The 6,899-nt window shown below is 48.8% G+C and overlaps 1 pseudogene; it reads left to right on the top strand.

Annotated features, from left to right (window-relative positions):
- The first annotated feature begins 523 nt into the window (after positions 1-523).
- The window catches only part of LOC101358391 (alpha-N-acetylgalactosaminide alpha-2,6-sialyltransferase 2-like), a 14,024-nt pseudogene continuing 7,648 nt past the window's right edge, over positions 524-6,899 (top strand).

The raw sequence follows: 6,899 nt of genomic DNA, 5'->3' as shown, positions 1-6,899 counted from the left end.
GCCGCTGAGTTGACTTTGACTCATGGTGACCCCATGTGACAGATTAGAACTGCCCCATAGGATTTTCTAGGTTGTAGTCTTCATGGAAGCAGATTACCAGGTCTGTCTCTCATGGTGCCACTGGGCGGGTCCAAACCATCAACTTTTCAGTTAGCAGTCCAGTGCTTAACTGTTGCACCACCAGGGCTCCTTGTTCAGACTGCACCCTCACTTGATCTTCCCAACACTCTTACCAGGCCAGTTCTTACCTCTGCTTTACAGATAAGACAAGTGAAGCTGGAGGAGTCTCAATCGCCCGAAATGCACAAAGCCCTAAGTGGCTAAGTCAGGATTTATGTGCAAGGGCCTTTGTTGCCAAGTCCAAGGGGCCCTCCTCTGCAGCATGGTGCAAAATGTTAAAACCCGAAGCAACTTTGTCTGCAATAGGGCGCCTCGTCTTTCCTTGCAGTCCGCATCCATCTCCCTGGGTCCAGGTTCTGCTCACAGTGGGTCTCCTTTCACGGGGCTGACTGGGCCAGTAGCCATGCAGGGCGAACGGGAAAGTGAGTGCAATTGACACTCCAATCTCAGCACCCACACTCAGGGAAACGGTGGAGCAGGGCTGGGTACCTCACTCTTCACCTTGACAGGGAGCTGGGGTCGGGGTGGGGGGCTACTGCTGCTACCATCCCAATCCCTCTACCTCCATGCGCACCTCCACCCAGAACTGCCGCCTGCAGGGGACCAGCCAGGCTAGGCTGGCCAGGGGCCCAGAGGGGTGGGCGCCAGCTGGGGCTCTGCTTTGGCACCACAGCCAGGCTGCACACACCAGAGTGAGGGTGGGTGGCCCTCTTTCTGCCCAGCTGCAGTGGCTGCCTCTGTGGGGACAGGCCAGAGGCAACCCCGGGGGATTCTTGCTGCTTGTAATCCATAGTCTCCGTGGTAGGAAGAAGCCTCACCCAGAGAGCCCAACCCAGGGAGAAGGGTGGCACCCATGTGTGCCCAGGAGCAGAAGGACCTCATAAGTCCTGGGCCTGCAGACCCTGCCTCTCACTGCTGTTACACTGCTCCTTTCCCAGGGCCATGTCTAACTTTGATATCGGGACTCTGGGGACACTGGCCAAGACACATCTGATCCAAAGCCTTTCCTTCAACTCCAGCTGTCTCAACCATCATCTGGAACATAATTCTTCCTGTGAAAACGGAAGTGATAGTGGGAGAACAGAAGCTTGGGCTATTTTGGACAGAATATAACAGCTTTAAACCCCCAGGAGGTATTGATTAAGCACTGGGCTACTAACCAGAAGGTTAGTGGTTCAAACCCATGCAGAGGCATCTCAGAAGAAAGGCCTGGTGATCTGCTTCCGAAAGGTCACAGCCATGAAAATCCTATGGAGCTCAGTTGTGCTCTGCACACATGGGGTCACCATGAGTCGGAATCGACCTGAGAACATCTGGTACCGGTATCCTGGGTCATTGGGTGCAGGATCCTCCTCCTTGCTTTGAATCAACACCTGTGCAGTCAAACTGTTGACTCAAGGTTTGGAGGCAGTAGGGTAGGATAGGGGCTCTGCACTTTGCTTTCTAGAAGCTTCCAACTTGGACTTCTGACTCTCAGGTTCTGTTGAAAACGTACTTGTGTCACCTGATTTCTCTACATCTGCAGAACCTGAGAATCTGTTAGATCCCCCCACCCCCATTTAGTTGGGTGACTGGATTTACATTCCTTCTGGCCCCTCATCAACTATGACTAGGCTTTGTTTCTACCTCAAAGGGAGAAGAGTAACATATGATACACTCCAGCTTGTGCATGATGGATGCAGGTTACACATCAGAAAGAACTTCCCAGCAGACAATGCTATAAGGTTCTGAAACAGATGGTCAAGAGCAGTATGAGACCTGGTGTCCAGAGGTGTCTCAGCTCTGAAGAATTGATCCTCATCTCGGAGGAGGAATGGAATCAGGTAGGTATGCATGGTTCTTCTGGGCCCTTAGAGTCTCTAGTGGCCACGTCTTTGGCTAAATCTCAGCCAAATGTGGAGGGATGCCTGTTTCTAGACAGGCTTCTCTTTGCTCCCTTTGATCATGGACCAGAGGTCTGGCTTGGTCAGAAATATGGCCCCTTCCAGAGATATTGCCAATGGGATATTGTTAGGGAGAGGAGGGGGAGAGGTAGGAGAATGGGAGAGAGACAGAGAGGGAGACAGAGCAGGACGAAGGCGCAGAGAGAGAGAGAGAGGGAGAGAGAGAACGGAGCAGCAGTGGTGTATTTAAGATAATCACATGCCCCTATTAGATCCCACCCAAGAAAGCTTAGCTACAATCCCTACCCACTTGCTTCTCTTCAAGTTAACTATGTCACAGCCAAGTCCTCTCCGAGGATCCAATATCACTGCTTATCCCTCAGACCAATCAAGACCAGAAGGACATTTGGGCATCACCATCCTGGGCTGTGAGCACTCTCTTGGACTCTGCGTTTCCTGGCTGACATTGGCTTAATGAGCGTCTAAGGGCACAGCTGTTTCCACACACCTGGCTGCTCTCCTAAATCTGAACCTCAGATCTTAAAGACCATCTGGTCCAACCATCTGATGGATGGTGGGATCCCTGCCAACCCCCCCGCCTACAGCTTCCCAGTGTGGCCTGCACACCTCAGAGAGAACCAGGAAGATTCAATGCGGATGACATCACCCCTGCCCCTTAGGAGTCCACAGCCTGGTCAGGGGGCAGACTCCACGCCACCATCGACTCAAGAACTAAGACTTGAACGAAAAGGTGCAAGGGGAAGTGCAGGGTGAAGAAAGAATGAGAGGGGTGGGATAAACACGGAAATCTCCTTGAAAAGGGCAAGTTGTAAAGAGGGCAAGGTGAAGGTGAGCAGGCAGGCTAGACACCGCTGCAGGTGTGAGCAAAAGCAATTTCCCCGGGTTTCCTGCAGACACTCCTCCCCATGCAAAGCCCATATCTGCCCCTTTGTTTGGATCCAGCAAGGACCTGGTAAGTCAGGGATGCTAGAAGAAGCAGAGGAAGAAGGAAGCATTGGGGAAATAGCCAAGGAACAGAGCTCTTGGTGCAGGAGGCACAAACCACATGCGCAATTAGTCAAAGAAGAACTTGAAATTAAAAAATGATTCCAAGCCAAGGAGGGGAGTACATGAGTTACTGCCGCCCCAAGACATTAATGAATAATACAAATGCCGTGAGGTGGTGGAGCCAGAGCACAGTTAATTAATATGTACAGGGGCAGAGATGCACTTGAAAAACAATAGAGCTGTTTCCCCCTTGCTAGAAGTAAAAATATTTCCAGAAAGACTGACACGTTTATTATTTTCTAACATAATTACCTTATTGTGGAGCATTTGTAATGGAACACATTAGAGACGCTAAGCACCTGCCTGGCGTCCTTTGATGCAGTTTGATTCTGTGCTGCTCGCAAAGGAAAGTGGGAGGAGGGCTGACAGGGTGAGGAGGTGTCTTGGGAGAGCTGTACAGCTTTACATACCTGATGCCCTTTCTCTCCCACTGCCTGCTTTCCCTCACCTGAGCCAACCTCCACAAGCCCCCTTCTTCCATACCTTCTCTGCCTTCCTGAGCCCACCATCACACTCTTCTGGGCACCTCTGTGAGCTGGTGACAGCTTGAGAGTCAACACTTGTAGATTTGGGGCCACCTGATGACCTAAGAAGGATTTCTGAGAGGAAATGGCTATAGGAGAAGCTGGAAGAAGAAGGATAGATGAGTGGGGGAGAGATACAAGAGTTAAAGGAAGTACCCCAGGACCAAGAACAGTCTACTGGGGAGAAATTTCTATTGCTGGTACTCTTGGAATTTTTATGGAGAAGCAACAGTCAAGAAATCAAATGATGTATTGCACTAGGAAAATCTGCTGCAAAAGACCTCTTTAAAGTGTTAAAAAGCAAAGATGTCTCTTTGATGACCAAGGTGCACTTGACTCAAGCCATGGTTTTTCAGTCTCCTCATATGCATTCAAAATCTGGACAATGAAAAAGGATGATCAAATAAGATAGATACATTCGAATTGTAGTGTTGGCAAAGAATATTAAATATACCATGGATTGCCAGAAGAATAGAATTCCTGGTGGCACAGAGGTTAAAGGGCTCAGCTGCTAACCCCAAAGGTCAGTGGTTCGAACCCACCGGCTGCTCTATGGGAGAAAGACGTGGCAATTCTGCTCCCTTAAAGATTTATAGCCTTGGAAACCTTGCAGGACAGTTCTACTTAGTTCTATAGGGTTGCTATGAGTTGGAATTGATTCAATGGCAATGGGTTTTAGGTTTTGCTAGAAGAATGAACAAATCTGTCTTGGAGGAAGAACAGCCAGAATGCTCCTTAGAAGCTAGGATGGTGAGACTTCATCTTGCTGACTTTGGACACATCATCAGGAAAGACCAATTTCTAGAAAAGGATATCATGGTTGGTAAAGTAGAGGGTCAACGAAAACTAGAGACACCCTCCATAAGATGGATTGACACAGTGGCCGTAACAGTGGGCTCAAACATACCAACAGTTGTGAGGATGGCGTAAGACTGGGCCGTCGTTCTGTTATGCATAAAGCCACCAGGAGTTGGAGCCAACTTGATGACAACAATAACAACATGGTAAGACATTGGCCTGGGAGGCTGAGACCTTGGGTTCTGGTCCTAGCTCTATTGGACCAAAGTCCAAAATCACTTTGCCTGTTTGGATCTCAACATACTCATTTATAAAATGGTGCCAGTGGAGGGCAGCTGGGTTAGTTGGCCTCCAACGGGCCTGCAGCTGTAACATGCTATGACTCTACACCTCAGCCACTAGGACAAGAGACATGTCTGGTCATCTTGTCCAGTCCTTTTCCTCCATGGTTAAGGATGTTCAATATACTCTTTCCCAGGAGAGGGATGCTTACCTTCTCCCCTCCCATCCCACTGGTTCCCTCCCCACCATCCCAATGTAACAGAAACCAGAAGTTGGGTGGGCACGCTGCCATACGCTTAGTGCGGTGTCTGTGGCCACTCCCTCCTGAACACTCTCCCTTCTTGGCTTCTGGATGCCCTCCTGGCTCTCCCACCTCTCCAACTCTTCCTCCTCAAGCTCCTCGTCTTCCTCCTCTCCCTCTCTCCACCTTAAACATTGGCTTCCTCCAGGGTTTTGTCCTTGGCTAAAATCCTGTCTTCCCATTTTTGGGGTCCTGCCTAAGTAATCTCATTCCCTCCTATGGCTTGATTGTGCAGATAAGTTTCATATCAGTATTTAAAGCACAGTCCTTCCTTCTGCGCTCCAGAATTTGTAAATCGGGCTGCCCATAGGACATCTTTATCTACTTACATATCACTATGGTCCAAATTGAACCCTTTATCTTCCTCCTTAAACTTGTTTCTCATTTGATTTCAGGGACTGGTATCCCCTTACTCCCACAATTTAGAAACCCAGTGGGCTTTCCAGAATCCTCCTTCTCCTTCATCTCTCATATTCATCTGGGTATCAAACTGACCTTACATCTTCAATAACCCAGGACTCTCTTTTCTATCTTCACTGCCACAGTTGGTCTTCCTTCTTTGAACAGATTCATGGAGTAGCCTCCTACCTGCTCTACCCTCCCTATGGGACTGGCCCAGAGCCTGGAACTTGGCAGATAGTGATAAATATTTGCTAGGTGAATAAGTTTCATCTCTCTCCATTCCGTTGTCCACACTGCAACTGGTTCTCTTACTAAAATCCAAAGATGATTATGTCTCTCTCTTGCTTGCAAACCTCAATAACTCCCCATGATCCATAGGATGAAGTCCCACTTCTGTGCTGTCCTATCTTGGACACCTGCCCCCTCCCCACCATGCACCAAGAGCAATACCAGCTCCTGTGGGTCCCTAATCATAGGATCCATCTCATGCTTTTATGCCTTTCATTCATTTTTCCTTTTGTCTGGAACATCATCCATTCATCATCGGCTAAGCCTCTGCTGAACCCTAAGAGTAAGTATTCTGGTTATCTATTGCTGGGTAATGAATTACTCCAAAACTTAGTGGCTTAAAGCAACAACCACCATTTTATCTGGGTTTACTGGGCTCAGATTAATGGTTCTTGTTCATGATCTCTCATGGGTTTGAAGTCAGACAGTGGCTGGGGCTAGAGTCACTTTGGGGGCTTCCTCACTCAGGTGTCTTATGTTTGATGCTGGATGTCAGCTGGGACGTTAACAAAAGCTGCCAGCTGGAACACCTACACATAGCCTCTCCGTGTGGATCCGGCTTCCTTATAACATGGCGGCTCGGTTCCCAGAACAAGCATCCCAAGAGAAAGATCAGCAGAAGCTTCATAGCCTTTTCTAACCTAGCCTTTGGAAGTCATGCAGCATCAATTCTGCCATATTCTGTGCATTGAAGTTGTCACAAGGGCCTGCCCAGGTTCAAGGGGAGAGGACATCCACTCCACCTCTCAGTGAGTAGGTGGCAAGTTTCTGCGATAACGTGTGGGGAGCATGTGGGATGGAAATATTGCTGCAGTCATCTTTGGAAAATATAAATTGCCGTATATGACAACCCTCCTCCAGGAAGTCCAGGGTGATGCCTCTGCGTCTCCCTCGCCAGTGCTGTTCCTGTGCCCACCTCTAGTGTTCTCGTCCACACATATTACAACTATTTTTTATTTCTTTTCTTGCTCCTTGAAGGCACAGTCTATATTTCACTTGTCCTTAGCACATAGTTATTGTTAGCTGCTGTGGAGTCAGCCTGGCAACCCCAAGTGCAATGGAACAAAACACTGCCTGGTCCTGCACCATCCCAATGATTGGTGGGGGATCGAACTGTTGTGTGTTCCGTAGGGTCTTCATTGGCTGATTTTCTGAAGTAGATTGCCAGGCCTTTCTTCCTAGTCTGTGTTAGTCTGGAAGCTCCACTGAAACCTGTTCAGCATCATAGCAACA

Source organism: Trichechus manatus, unplaced genomic scaffold (genome assembly GCF_000243295.1).
Source record: "Trichechus manatus latirostris isolate Lorelei unplaced genomic scaffold, TriManLat1.0 scaffold00028, whole genome shotgun sequence".
NCBI classification, from domain to species: domain Eukaryota; kingdom Metazoa; phylum Chordata; class Mammalia; order Sirenia; family Trichechidae; genus Trichechus; species Trichechus manatus.
The sequence above is the reverse complement of the archived record's forward strand: the minus strand, read 5'-3'. Positions and strand labels throughout refer to the sequence as shown.